Source organism: Herpailurus yagouaroundi, unplaced genomic scaffold (assembly GCF_014898765.1).
Source record: "Herpailurus yagouaroundi ecotype Mexico unplaced genomic scaffold, PumYag 483, whole genome shotgun sequence".
In the NCBI taxonomy this organism is placed as follows: domain Eukaryota; kingdom Metazoa; phylum Chordata; class Mammalia; order Carnivora; family Felidae; genus Herpailurus; species Herpailurus yagouaroundi.
Genome location: NW_024412700.1, coordinates 4,694,847 through 4,709,385, shown reverse-complemented (window position 1 = coordinate 4,709,385; position 14,539 = coordinate 4,694,847). Strand labels below are relative to the sequence as shown.

The 14,539-nt window shown below is 48.6% G+C and overlaps 1 long non-coding RNA gene across 1 annotated transcript; it reads right to left on the bottom strand.

Annotated features, from left to right (window-relative positions):
- Window positions 1-10,933: 10,933 nt before the first annotated feature.
- On the bottom strand, window positions 10,934-12,750 carry LOC121022896 (uncharacterized). The gene is made up of 2 exons (XR_005787151.1): window positions 12,278-12,750; window positions 10,934-11,489 (listed from the first exon to the last, which is right to left on the bottom strand). It is a non-coding gene; the product is annotated as an uncharacterized LOC121022896 (long non-coding RNA).
- Between the last annotated feature and the right edge of the window lie 1,789 nt (window positions 12,751-14,539).

The window sequence follows — 14,539 nt, the reverse complement described above, 5'->3', positions numbered from 1 at the left end:
TACGGCCTATGTCACAGGAGTTAAGTGTGGTTGTCTGGATGGCGCGACTCTTCAGACGTGCTTGCCTTTCATAGATCCGTAGGGAAAATGTTAATGTCGTTTCCGGTGGGCATTTTACAGGGGAAACGTATCCAAGCTGATGATTCTGACACTTGCTTATTTCACTCCAGCTCAGGCCTCCCATCCCTCCACTACAGTGGAATGGCTCACCTCCGTATTTATTAGGGTTGCCTGGTACTTCATGGGGCGATGTTCTATCATTTCTCTCTCAATAGCGGTGTCCTGGGATGAAAGTATTCGTGTCTACCAGAGACTGGGAAGGTGAGCTTATTTGGAAATAGGGTCTTTGCAGCTGTGATCAAGAGGAGGTTACGCCTGAAACTAATATAGCACTGATTGGTAGTCATACTTCAGCCGAAGGAAAGGTAAGAGGAGGTCTTCCCGGATTTCCCAGCCTGTTCCGGGCTCACACACAGGGAGAGGGCGGTGAGCTCCACCTGGTCGGCCACCGCCAGCAGCTGGGAGAGGTCTGGAACAGATTCTCTCTGGGAGCCCAGAAGGAAGTAACCCCACCCACACCACCATTTCCGACTTCCAGCTTTAGGAATGAGCCTGTTTCTGTTGTTTTCAGCTGCCCAGTTTGTGGTACTTTGTTACTAGGTGGTTTATAGTAGGAAACAGTGCAGTAGAGGGGAAGAACAGTACTCATGGCTTAAAGGTGAAGAGAAAAAAACTTCAGGAAGGACCAGAGACAAGCAAATAAAAGTTCAAAACTCGGAGTGTTCAACAGCCGGGGCTCTGGGGCTTGGGTTCAGATCCTGACCTCACGCTTTCACGCTTTCAGCCTCACTGAGCTCAGCTTCTCTATCTGAGTCTCAGTTTCTCTATCTGCAGAATGGGATGATGATCGTGCCTATCCCACGGGGCTATTATAAAAATAATGAGGTTTAAGCAAACACCTGCTGTCTTTGGTTTTGTAGCAGAACGTATGCTCTTCCTCTCTTGTTCTCCCTCAGTGGCCCTGCCAGGCGGCTCTAGGCTCTTGGTCCGTCACACCCTCACTCTATGACCCATGTTGCTAGTTGTCCCCTTTCTCATCTGTATTTGGGGCTGCGGCGAGGGCTTGTTTGCCGGGACTACGAGCGCTCTGGGAATGAGTAGTTCGGAGGCTGAAGGTTGGGGCTGTGTCTGACGAACTAGCTCCAGTGTGGAAAGATCCAGGCGCTGTCCGCCTGTCCACATCACTAAGTTCCCGGAGAGAAGCATCGGGGGAGGACGGGCCTCCCGGGGGCAGCCCCCGCTCCCTGGTCCTGGGGCTCTGGGGCTTTGGAGCAGGTGCTGGGGTGCCGGCCTAGCTCTGCCTTCCAGGGCGCCTCCCCTCCCAGGCCCTGGCCGTGTGCGAGGCCGTGCGAGGGAGATGAGAGAAAGCTTGTCTCCACCTGTCCTCACCTCCTGTCTCTGCAGGGCTCTCGCTTCTGCTGTTATGCCCTGGGGTCCACGCTTCTCTCTCGTTCAGGCATTTCTCTGCTGCTAATTGTTTCTAATCCGTTTTGACAGAAACCGGATGAATTACATTCATTCACTCATGCAGAGTCTTTAGAAGGGGTGTGGCACATCGTAAGTGCTCAGTAAATGTCAGTGACCTCCCTAATCGGCTGGCATTCACGGATCACTCTGAACCCGGGGCTGGCAGCGTCCAGGCCACCTGGCTGGCTCTGCCTTCCTGTTGGTGGAGGTGGCTTTGCTCCGAGGCCACGGCTTCGAAGACTCCGTGAGGGATGGATGTGGGCAAATCTTGGGGGTAGTTTTCAACCCTAAAATCCTAAAGCGAGGGAGGCCTTCTGCACTTATTCCGACGACTTCTCACTTGGAGGAGCTCGGTGTCTCCAAACCCACAAACCGCCATCACCCCACTGGCCAGGCGTTCAGGCCAGTGGGGTGATGGAGAGGGAGTGGTGGAGAGGGAGTTCTGTTTCCCTCGTGAACGCAGCTGGCGGTGGGAGAAAAGCGCCTTTACCATCTCGTCGCCAAGACAAGCAACGCGGACGTAGAACAGTCCGTTCATGACACAGGGGCTGGGGCGACAGAGGGCACCCGGCCAGCAGCAGAACCAGAGTGCGGGTGTGTGCACGTGGGGGTGCATGTGCAAACTACAAGCCGGCCACGTGGGCAGGGGCCGGGCGGGCAAGGTGTGGCAACTTGCGCCGCATTTCACTTTAATTCTGGGCGCACAAGGAAACCAGGGAAATGCTTCCGGCGGAGGGGTGGGCAGACTGTTCGGGAGTGACCCAGATAGATTTGCACTGTTGAGAGACTCACCCCACTGCCGGCAGGACCGACCCAGGCTGGTCGCCTTGAAGGGCAGACGGAAGCCTGTTGCCTCAGACACTTGTCCCCTGGCCTGGAAAAAAAATTGCGAGTTGGGGCTTTGCCTGACAGCTTTTAAAAATAATAGCATGGATGATCTATCACGAGGAACATGATGTACAATTTGAAGCATAGCCTTTAGCTCTGTGTCTTAGTGCGAGTATAACAGAACGCCACAGACAGGGGTGGGAGCGGGGGTGGGGTGCTTAAACAGCAGAGATTTATTTCTCAGAGTTCTGGGGGCTGCAAGTCCAAGGTCAGGGTGCCGGCACATTTGGTGTCTTGTGACACGCCCCCCCACCCCCCAACCTGTTTCACGGATGGCCTCTCCTCTCTGTGTCCTCACTTGGGGGGAAGGTGAGAGAGCTCTCTGGGGTCCCCTCTGTAAAAGCACTCAGCCCACCACGGGGCTCTACCCTTCTGATCTGGTCACCTCCCCAAGGCCCCATCTCCGGACACCATCACACTGGGGGTGAGGACTTGAACACATGGATTTGGGGGAACAAAAACATTCTGTCCGTAACACTTAGGCTTACAAACTTTTTTGTTTCAGTGCATCAATTTATTGATTCCTTTTTTCTCTGATGCAAATTAATTCATGCTCGCCGTAAAAAAAGGAATCATTATAGTTACACGTGTGATGTAGAAGGGGGAGTCCACCCTATGCTTAACTTTCCAGAAATACATTTCCTTCTGGATATTCAGTTTATATACCAACTTGCATTATGATGATGATGATGATGATTTTTTTTTTTTTTTTTTTTTTTTACCAAAATGGGATCTATTGTTCCGCAATAGATGATTCAGCTGAGGCTTCTCCCCACATCAGTGACCTGGAGCCTGGCAGCATCATTACTGGAGGGTTAGGAATGTAGTAACATCCACGGCCCTTCCCAGACCCACTGAGTCAGAATCTGCATTCAGCAGCCTCCAGGGTGATTCTTGGCATGGTGACATCTGAGTATCGATTCTGGATCCTCCACTCTTTCCAGTGGCTCGATGGGCATAATTTTTGTAACCAATCTGCTAATGAGGAATATTTGATTACTTCCTGTTAAGGACACATTTTTTGCACTATTAAAAATGCTGTAGTGGGGCGCCTGGGTGGCGCAGTCGGTTGAGCGTACGACTTCAGCCAGGTCACGATCTCGCGGTCCGGGAGTTCGAGCCCCGCGTCAGGCTCTGGGCTGATGGCTCAGAGCCTGGAGCCTGTTTCCGATTCTGTGTCTCCCTCTCTCTCTGCCCCTCCCCTGTTCATGCTCTGTCTCTCTCTGTCCCCAAAATAAATAAACGTTGAAAAAAAATTTTTTTTTTTTAAAATGCTGTAGTGAACATTGTGTGTGTGTGTGTGTGTGTGTGTGTGTGTGTGTGTGTGTGTCTCTGCAGGACTGTGCACATGTTCCACAGATTGTCATCCTAGAAATTGCTTAGAGAAAGTATACACACGTGTTTTAAACATTCACAGATAAATGGGTCACCTGGGTGGCTCAGTCAGTTAAGCGACCGACTTCGGCTCAGATCATGATCTCGCGGTTCATGAGTTCAAGCCCCACGTTGGGCTCTGTGCTGACGGCTCAGAGCCTGGAGCCTGCTTCGGATTCTGTGTCTCCCTCTCTCTGCCCCTCCCCTGCTCATGCTCTGTCTCTCTCTGTATGCCAAAAATAAATAAATAGGTAAAAAAATTTAAAAATTCACAGTGCCAAATTTGCAACCCCAAAGCTGGGCCCGTGTGTGCTGCAGCCGAGAGTGTGAGCACCTGTGTCCCCCACCTCCTTCACAGACGCCTCTGGGGTTTCCTCTTTGCCATCTGGTAGGTGAAAGGTCAGCATACAGAGAGGCCCTCGGCTGCAGAGTCTTCTCCCCATCCATGAAGCCGCTGTGCTGCACAGGCCCCAGCGTCTCCTCCTTTTGACTCTCTCCAGTCCACTGGCTGACAGAGCGTTTGCTCTAGACCTAAATCTCCCCTTGCCGTTCCCCTAAGATCTTTCATGGCTCCCTGAAGAACCAAGTTCAAAGCCTGGCCTTTCAGCCCATTTGGGTCTCCCCGATCCCAGCCCCCCCGGCCTCTCTTCCCCACGTGTCCCAGGTTTGGCAACACGCTCCGTCTTGAGCCTCTCTGTCTACCCTCTGGCTGGAGTGCCCCTTTCTGCTTGATCACCCCCGGCTTTGCCCAGAGACAGCTTCCTGCCTCCCTTTACCACTCCTACTGCACCCCTTACCCTATTCTGTGCTCACCCCAGTCTCCCAGACTGGAGGGGAGAGCTCAGATTCTGTGTTCTTCAACTTTCTGCAGCCATGTTTCTACCTCCAGGACCTACTTGTAGTCCTGGCCGGCAGCAGGCACTCACTCACTTGCTGGGCAAAACGCACGACCGAGTGGGCTCCCTGGGACGCCCAAGTGCAATCACATGGGGGCAAAAAGGAACTTTGAGAGCCAGCGTCCTCAGTCTTTTCCTTCTGGTATATTAATTAGCGAGGGAACGGCCGAGCCAAGAGCCACGGGTCCAGCTTTCCTCTTGACAGAACTCAGACAGCACCGGGCTGCAGCAGCCAGGTCAGACTGGACGTGGAGGAGGGCACCTTCACGGGAGAGGCTTCTGGTGCACCGTGGCTCTGAGCTGCGGGGTGTCCACAGGGCCTTGAGTGTCGCGTTCGTTAGCGGTTAGCCGCAGGGTAAGCGGCCATCTGACACCACTCATCAGATGACGAAGGAGCTGTCCCGAGTCACAGACCTGCGCTGACATGTCTTGTGCAGTAAAGAAAAGGAACAAAAGCCACGGGTCTATGTTGTGGTTTTCAGTATTTTTAGTTTACAAGCCAACTGTTTATCACATTAAGACACTGATCTATAAATAAATTTGAAAGCAGTGATACATCTGGGCCTTTGCCGGCTTCAAGTTGAGGCAATGATCTGTAGATATATTTGTCTGTGTCATTGATCCCTTTATTATTAACGCCGTGGCTTTCATCCTGGTTATCAATCACATTCCTGATTACCAAAGTCCTTATCAAACCTCCGTTCCCGGGGGCGGGCCCCGGAGGTCAGCTCTTGCGTTTGAGTAACGTGAAGCCACCTCTGCTTGTGGCTGTATTTCGGAGGCGTCATTGGTCTTCATTAGCAAATCGTGTTCTTTCTGAGGCTCTCCCCGGGTTCAGGGTTCTCCTGGGTCAGGAGATGCTTCCCGGTCTGCAGCATGTGGCACCTGCACGCTCTGGGATTAGAGCACGTACGGCTTCCGCGGGCGCTTTCCCCTCTCCGCAGAAGCTACGCCTAGTTCACGAGTTGTGTAGGGTTTCTCACTGCCGCCTTTGCTTTGCCGTTTCTTTATCATCAGGCAGTCTCGAGTCCCCGCGGGGCCACCACACCCGTGTTTGTTTCCGTTCAGTGTTCCCGCACGAGCCCATGGATCCCGACGCGCTGTTTGCCATGCTTCCGGCCCGCAGTAGACCCAGGACGTCTGTCTTCACGTGTCCTGGTGAAACTCTCAGCTTCCCGCACGGCTGCTTGATCTTGTTCACACTGCATCTTGCTTACGCCAGAGCAAACTAATACAAGTTGAATTTTTTTTTTTTTAACGTTTACTTCTTTTTGAGAGAGAGAGCGTGAGCCGGGGAGGGACGGAGAGAGAGAGAGGGAGACACAGAATCCAAAGCAGGCTCCAGGCTCCGAGCTGGCAGCCCAGAGCCCGACGTGGGGCTCCAACTCACGGACCGTGAGATCATGACCTGAGCCGAAGTCTGATGCTTAACTGAGCCACCCAGGCGCCCCTACACTTTGAATTTTGAAGTAGAAATGTTCAATTAGCATAAAATTCTACTTAGTGTCATCACTGGCTAAAGTGACCAACCCTTTAATATCGCTCAGATCACAGGCTAAATTTAAATTTTTTTTTTCGACGTTTATTTATTTTGGGGACAGAGAGAGACACAGCATGAACGGGGGAGGGGCAGAGAGAGAGGGAGACACAGAATCGGAAACAGGCTCCAGGCTCTGAGCCATCAGCCCAGAGCCCGACGCGGGGCTCGAACTCACGGACCGCGAGATCGTGACCTGGCTGAAGTCGGATGCTTAACCGACTGCGCCACCCAGGCACCCCTAGGCTAAATTTAAACATGGTCTTCTCCATTCAGAAACTCTGGCAACGTAATGGGCACGTATATTTTGCTGTTTTCTGAGTGGATACAGTTTTTCTTATAAGATGTTCAATGTACAAATTTCAGAAAATATCAAAAAGTTAGAAATGTAAGAAGAGGTTCTTGTCGGTGCCCCTGTGTCCTCCACACGGCACCTGCCAAAGGTCTCCTGGAACAAGTGTCTTTCTCTGGTCCGGCCAGGGGCAGGGAGGAGAGCCACGGGCGGAGAGCTGGTACTCCTGGGAGCATTAAAATCCTTGACTTAAGGTTTGCTTCTGGAAGAATTCAACGTAACACGGCAGTTAAAAAATAAATAAAAATCCTAGGAAGAATAACAGAGCAATTATTTAGAAGTAACCAGTATAGAAAACTCTTCCTCTTTCTAACCCAAATTTGGTTGTCTCCTTGTTCAGCACAGAACTCTTTCTTACGTGCGCACGCGCGCACACACACACACACACACACACACACACACACATTTTTGGGGGGAAATGGGGGGATCACATTCCACTGTTTAGTTTCCCTGAAGTCCTTGCTGTGCCGGGAGGGCTGTGAAGGTGACAGCTCGTGGGGATGGCAGAAGCAGAGGACAGTGTCCCCGGAGACCAGCAGGTCGCAGGCAGGTGGCCTCGCTCTATGGTTCTGGGGCTGCTTCTTGCCCTGCCATCCCCCAAACCAGCAACCCCATCTTGCTACTCACCCGCCCCTCGGCCCTTTCTCCTGGGCACACCTTTCCACGCAGCTAGCCCCAGCCACACACGACCTCTGTGTTCTGACACGGACCTTCCTCCTCTCAGTCAGGATTCCCTGGCACCCTCTCTAGGCGCCTTCCTCCTGGTGGTCGAGCCTCCATGGTGGCCCGTGCCTGGTGTTCACGGTTTTATCCGAAGAAGAGGACCGGGGTCACTTGTTTGATTTCCAGGGCCTGGCATAAAGGTCTTTGGAAAACAGCTATCTGTCGGTTGCTTAGTATATGTGCGGCCAAAGCGAGCACTCTGTCGGTTGCTTAAAGTGGAGGTTTTACAATAGCAGAGTTGGGGGCCCTGGTCTAGTCGTTTGGGTTTTGAGGTTCGTATAGGACATTGTGGGCTCACTTTGGTTATTTTAATTATTCACACTGCAACATACTCAGTTCTTTGGAGAATCTTATTTAAAAACATTTTTTTTTAATGTTTATTTATTTTTGAGGGAGAGAGAGAGTGGGGGACAGGGGAGAGAGAGTGGGGACAGAGGATCCGAAGCAGGCTTTACACCGATAGCAGGGAGCCTGATGCTGGGCTCGAACTCACGAACTGCGAGATCATGACCTGAGCCCAAGTCGGACACTTAACCGACTGAGCCACCCAGGAGCCCCTCTTTGGGGAATTTTAATGGGTTCTTTAAAAATTGTTTGTAGGTCTTGTACTCAAGTCTTTTTTTAAGTTTATTTACTTTGAGAGAGTGTGAGTGAGCCGGGGAGGGGCAGAGAGAGAGGGGGAGAAAGAATCCCAAGGAGGCTCTGTGCTGTCAGTGCAGAGCCTGATGTGGGGCTCCGTCCCATGAACCATGAGATCATGACCTGAACCGAAATCAAGTCAGACACTTTTCAGAAAAAGCATTTGACAAAATATAGCATCCTTTCTTGATAAAAATCCTCAAGAAAGTAGGGGTAGAATGAATATACCTCAAGATCATAAAGGCCATATATGAAAAGCCCACAGCTAATATCATCCCCAATGAGGAAAAACTGAGAACTTTCCCCCTAAGGTCAGGAACATGACAAGGATGTACATTCTCACCATTGTTACTCATCATAGTGCTGGAAGTCCTAGCCTCAGCAATCAGACAACACAAAGAAATAAAAGGCATCCAAATTGTCAAAGAAGAAGTCATGCTTTCACTCTTCACAGATGACATGATACTCTACGTGGAAAACCCAAAAGATTCCACCAAAACGCTGCTGGACTGATCCATGAACTCAGCAAATTTGCAGGATATAAAATCAATGTACAGAAATCGGCTGCATTTCTATACATCAATAATGAAGGAGAGCAGAAAGGGAATCAAGGAATCGATCCCATTTACAACTGCACCAAAACCCATAAAATACTTAGGAATAAACCTAACCAAAGACGTGAAAGATCTATACACCGAAAACTATGGAAAGCTTATGCAAGGAGTTGAAGAAGACACAAAGAAATGGAAAAATATTCCATGCTCATGGGTCGGAAGAACAAATATTGTTAAAATGTCGATACTACCCAAAGCAATCTACATATTCAATGCAATCCCTATCAAAATAGCACCACCGTTCTTCACAGAGCTAGAACAAACAATCCTAAAATTTGTATGGAACCAGAAAAGACCCCGAGTAGCCAGAGTGATCTTGATAAATAAAACCAAAGTGGGAGGAACCACAATCCCGGACTTTAAGTTGTATCACAAAGCTGTAATCATCAAGACAGTAAGGTACTGGCACAAGAACAGACACTCAGATTAATGGAACAGAAATACAAAACCCAGAAATGGACCCCCAGACGTATGGCCAACTAATCTTTGACAAAGCAGGGAAGAGTATCCATTGGAATAAACACAGTCACTTCAGCAAGTGGTGCTGGGAAAACTGAACAGCGACATGCAGAAGAATGGACCTGGACCACTTTCTTACACCAGACACAAAAATAAACTCAAAATGGATGAAAGACCTAAATGTACGACAGGAAGCCATCAAAATCCTTGAGGAGGAAGCAGGCAATAACCTCTTTGATCTTGGCCGCGGCAACTTCTTACTCAACACGTCTCCGGAGGCAAGGGAAACAAAAGCAAAAATGAACTATTGGGACCTCATCAAAATAAAAAGCTTCTGCACAGCAAAGGAAACAATCAGCAAAACTAAAAGGCAACTGATGGAATGGGAGAAGATATTTTGCAAATGACATATCAGATAAGGGGTTGATATCCAAAATCTATAAAGAACTTATCAAACTCAACACCCAAAAAACAAATAATCCAGTGAAGAAATGGGCAGAAGACATGAATAGACACTTCTCCAAAAGACATCCAGATGGCCAACTGACGCATGAAAAAATGCTCAACATCACTCATCATCAGGGAAATACACATCAAAGCCACAATGAGATACCACCTCACACCGGTCAGAATGGCTAACATTGACAACTCAGGCAACAACAGATGTTGGCAAGGATGTGGAGAAAGAGGAGCCCTTTTGCCCTGCTGGTGGGAATGCAAGCCTGTGCAGCCGCTCTGGAAAACAGTGTGGAGGTGCCCCAAAAAGTTAAAAATAGAACTACCCTACGGCCCAGCAATTACACTACTAGGTATTTATCCAAAGGATACAAAAATGCTGATTTGAAGGGGCACATGCACCCCAATGTTTATAGCAGTCCTATCGACAATAGCCAAATTATGGAAAGAGCCCAAATGTCCATCAACTGATGAATGGATAAAGAAGATGTGGTGTGTATATACAATGGAATAGTACTTGGCGATGAGAAAGAATGAAATGTTGCCATTTGCAACTACATGGAAGGAGTTGGAGGGTATTATGCTAAGCGAAATAAGTCAAAGACAAGTATCATGTGATTTCATTCCTATGTGGAATTTAAGATACAAAAAAGATGAACCCAAGGTAAGAAAAAATAATATAAAAACAGAGAGGGACAAACCATAAGAGACTCTTGAATACAGAAAACAAACTGAGGGCTCCTGGCAGGGTGTTGGGTGGGGGGATGGGCTAGATGGAGGATGGGCATTAAGGAGGGCACTTGTTGGGATGAGCACTGGGTGTTATATGTAAGTGATGACTCACTAAATTCTATATATAATAATACACATAGTATTAATTTTACACTATATGTTAACTAACTTGGATTTAAATAACAACAACAAAAAAAGAGTCAGACGCTTAACCGAATGAACCACCCAGGAGCCCCTGTTGGTCTTGTACTAAAGTCTTGTACTAACAATATTTAGGACACAATGAGCTTGCATAGAACTTAATATTTCTGAGTTAAAAAGAATGGCTAACACTTACTGCACGTTTGCCATGGATCAGGCCCTATTCTGAACTTTTTAAAAATATCAACTCATGAGTTTCGCCCCGGATCCCAGCAGCCGCTGTGCAAGTGGAAGGGGGTGGCCGACTGGGCTGCCTGGCTTTGCTGGGCGGGGAGGCAGGCGGTTTCCTCATGCAGGAGAGGAAGGTGCTGATGGGTCTATCCTCTGACCCAAGTGCATCAAATAAGCACAAGTGTTTCTGTTCTTGCCGGTAGAAAGGGCCCCTTCAAAAACACTTGCTGTTTCATTCACCCTGAGCGCTGTTGCTATGAAGCATCTTTCTTATGTAGTGTCTGTAACATTCGGTAAACTGTATTTCGGGGGGGAGGGGGCGGGGGATGGAGACAAAGAAATAGTAACTACAGTAGAAAACCAATGTCTCTCACCTGACAAGCAATTTTATTGGAGGTCGGATCACACAGTGCGGGAGAAGTGGGAATAGCGTAGACACAATAATTTTCTTATTAGCACAAAGTAAATCTTTAGCAATAGTCAGACGGGGCCTACACACTAGCTTTTAAATTAGCTGTGTTTTAAATAGCATGGTTTAAAAATACACAACAATAAATCAGGGGGCCATTGTAAATCAAGGTCGCGCATTACCGAACCTTGCGTCTCCTTTGTGAAATGCGTGATTAATCTTTCCGTTGCCGGGAAAATGATTCTTCCTGTTTGGGGGATGGCGTGTGGGTCCCAGAGGCCCCTCGCTTTGGGGACTCACTTTGAGGCCCTGCATTCCCGGGGCCATTTTTACCGGATTTCAAGGGAGAGCAGCTACCCCGAGACACAACTTCTTCTGCCTTCTCTCCGGTCCATCGGCACGAGCAGATTTTCGCCGTGATAAAGGCATTTTTCTGATCACAGACTCTGTACCGCCTCTAGAATGTTGTCAAGTTGAACCCCAACAACTCGAGAGGAACCATCTCCAGCGTCTACCGGGGGAGGAGAAAGAAGACGGCCGATCTGTGGTTGGTGCCGACTAGTAGTTCCGTCAGAAGTTTATCCTAGAAAATGAAGCAAGGCTCATATCTCACTGGTCAACTGATTTTCCCAAGAAAATAAATAGAAAACAAATTCTTTTATTCGAGTAAATGGTATATTTAATACTGGCATTACCGGAATGCTTTCGTCTTCAGTGAGTGAGCGTTCACTTGTACTTTACAGAGCAGCTGGTTGGGAATATTGTAGAACTTTTTACAGCCTTTATTGATCTGTTTCTGGCGTGTGAATCCCTAGACAGGAACTGTCTCTGGGCGAGATTTTATGACCTTAGTATAGATCCAAAGCTTTTAATGCACCTTTTGCCTTTATCATAATGTCACTGAGAAAATCGGAGTGGGCTGGATTGGCCTTCTGACATAAAAGTCCATGTTTAATTATGTGGCGATGGCTCTGTTTTACACAGCCCCCACATGTAAAGATTTTAGAATCCTTCCTGGCCTATGTGGTCACGTGGCCTCTGAAATTAAATAAACAGGAGACGCTCTTCTGGGTTGATAACGTAGAGCTACCGCTGTGTCCCCAGCAAGCCTCAGGAGACAACTGAATCCATTGGTTGGCTATTAAGAGAAACAGCAAAATATCCAGCCAACATCAAAACAGTCGTTCTTATCAAACTAACTCTGGCATCTGATTTGATAATACTAAACAAGTTTACTGAACAGACTAGCTCATTTGGTCATTTGGTGGACCCGCTGGTACACCTTTCCAGAAGACTTACTGAGTTCTTTTGCGACAGAAGAGATGTCCTTAAAATATTCTTTAACAAAGCCTTAAATGCGGTAGGAAATACAAGGCTGAATGCTGGGCTCCATTCTGTTGCTCGGTGACCGTCACCTGGCACTCCACTTAACGGGATGGAATGATGGCACCGTTCCTGGTACTTGTTGGATATTCAAAGAAACCTCCAGTCGCTTTTTTGAAAAACAGTTTGGTAGCTCAACAATCCTACTCCATGGGAAGTAGGCTGTGCTTCCATGGCTGTGCTTCACGAGGACAGCGACATAAATCAGGGCTTTTAACATTTACAGCCCAACTTTGGTCTTGCTGTCTGAATACCGATACTTGGTTTGCTGGCATCTAAAACACACGAATCTCAGGGCGCTTGGGTGGCTCAGTCGGTTGAGCGCTGGGCTTAGGTCACGATCTCACGGTTGGTTGTTTTGGGTCCCGTGTCCGGCTCTGTGCTGACAGCTCGGAGCCCGGATCCTGCTTCGGATTCTGTGTCTCCCTCTCTTTCTGCCCCTCCCCCGCTCACGCTCTGTTCATCTCTCTCTCAAAGGGAAATAAATATTAAAAAAAAAAAACCCGAAAAACACATATATATGTGCATACATAACACATGTGTGTTGATGTGTCTACAAACACACTGTACTTTTTTCATTTTTTATTTTTATTTATTTATTTATTAGAGAAAGAGAGAGAGAGAGAGAGAGAGAGAGAGAGAGAGAGAAAGGTGAGGGGAAGAGGACGAGAAAGAGAGAATCCCAAGCAGGCTCCACGCTCGGCACGGAACCCAACACAGGGCCTGATCCCATGACCCTGGGACCATGACCTGAGCCGAAATCAAGAGTCAGTCACTCAATCGACTGAGCCACCCAGGCGCCCCACACTGTGTGTATTTTTAATTGAACTGGGACCATAGGTACATATGGCTTTTTCCTTCCCTTTTTCCTGTTTCTCTTCCTCTTTCTCATTCATATTTCTGGTTTCCTGGAAATGTCCAATCCTTCTCTGTTGACCCTCAAGCTAGGAAAAAGGCGACACAGTGTGTTGAGAGAGGGCGTTGTATCTCTGTTGGGGCTCATCCTTGTCAGGCTTCGCTTCGGGGTGGGCAGGCGGGGGATCCAGTGGTGGCAGAAGGGTTTGCTGGTTGCTTTGGAAACGTTTCATTTCTCTAGAGAAGAGCCCTCACTAGGAGCCAGGTCCCCGCGCTGTGCATGACGGGGTGTGGCGGTGACGCCATCATACTCCCATCTGAAGGCAGCATTTCTGAGCTCTGGACCTCTCCCTGGTCCTATGCCTGAACTGTATACTACCCCTTCCGCTTCTAGTTCCTTGTGTTATTTATTTATGAAAAAAAATTTTTTTTCAGGATTCCTTTCCGGCACTAAATCCTGGCCTTTGTTTTTCTTGGAGATTTACTGCTGCCCATAATCTGACATAATGTCAAGGAAAAAAAAAAAAAAAAAATATATATATATATATATATATATATATATATATATATATATATATAATGGAAGGAGGGCCTTTAATGACCTGGTTTGAATTACCCCCAAACTTTACTTCTCTTTTCTTTTTTATTCTCAGGAGAGACAATTCATTCGTTGATTCATTATTGACTACTCAGTATTCCAGGTTGAACTGTGTCCCCCGAAAGGCTGTGTTGAAGTCTTAAACCGAGCATCTGTGATTGGAAATAGGGTCTCCCCATGTCATCAAGTTAAGATGAGGTCGTCCTCAGTGGGGATGGGCCTTGATCCAATATGACTGGTGTCCTTGTGAGGACAGACAGACGCAGACACACGGGAAGACGGCCCCATGCAGACGGAGTTTACAAGTGAAGGGACGCCAAGGGGCATCCGTATCCTCCTGGAGCTACTGGAGAGATGTGGGAGTTTCTTTTCTAGAGTCTTCCGAGGGAGCGCAGCCCTACTGAAATTTTTATTTCAGACGTCCGGCCGCCAGAACTGTGAGAGAATGTGTTTCTACAGTTCTAAGCCCCCCCTCCCCCATGCAGTACTTTGTCCCGGCAGCCCCAGGACACTCACACCTCCTGTGCGCCAGTAGGGATGGAGGTCCAACGGGGGACAGACCTGACTTCCCTGTGTGTCACCGTGCAGATTCCACCCCCCCCCCCCACCTTAGCACTGTGCCCGGGGCCCCAGCTCCAGGCTCCGCTTGGGGTGGGTGATGTGGGGCAACCGTGGGGTGGGGGGGTGGGGGGGTGCTTGACCGAGCCGCCCTAAGCGGAGGGTCA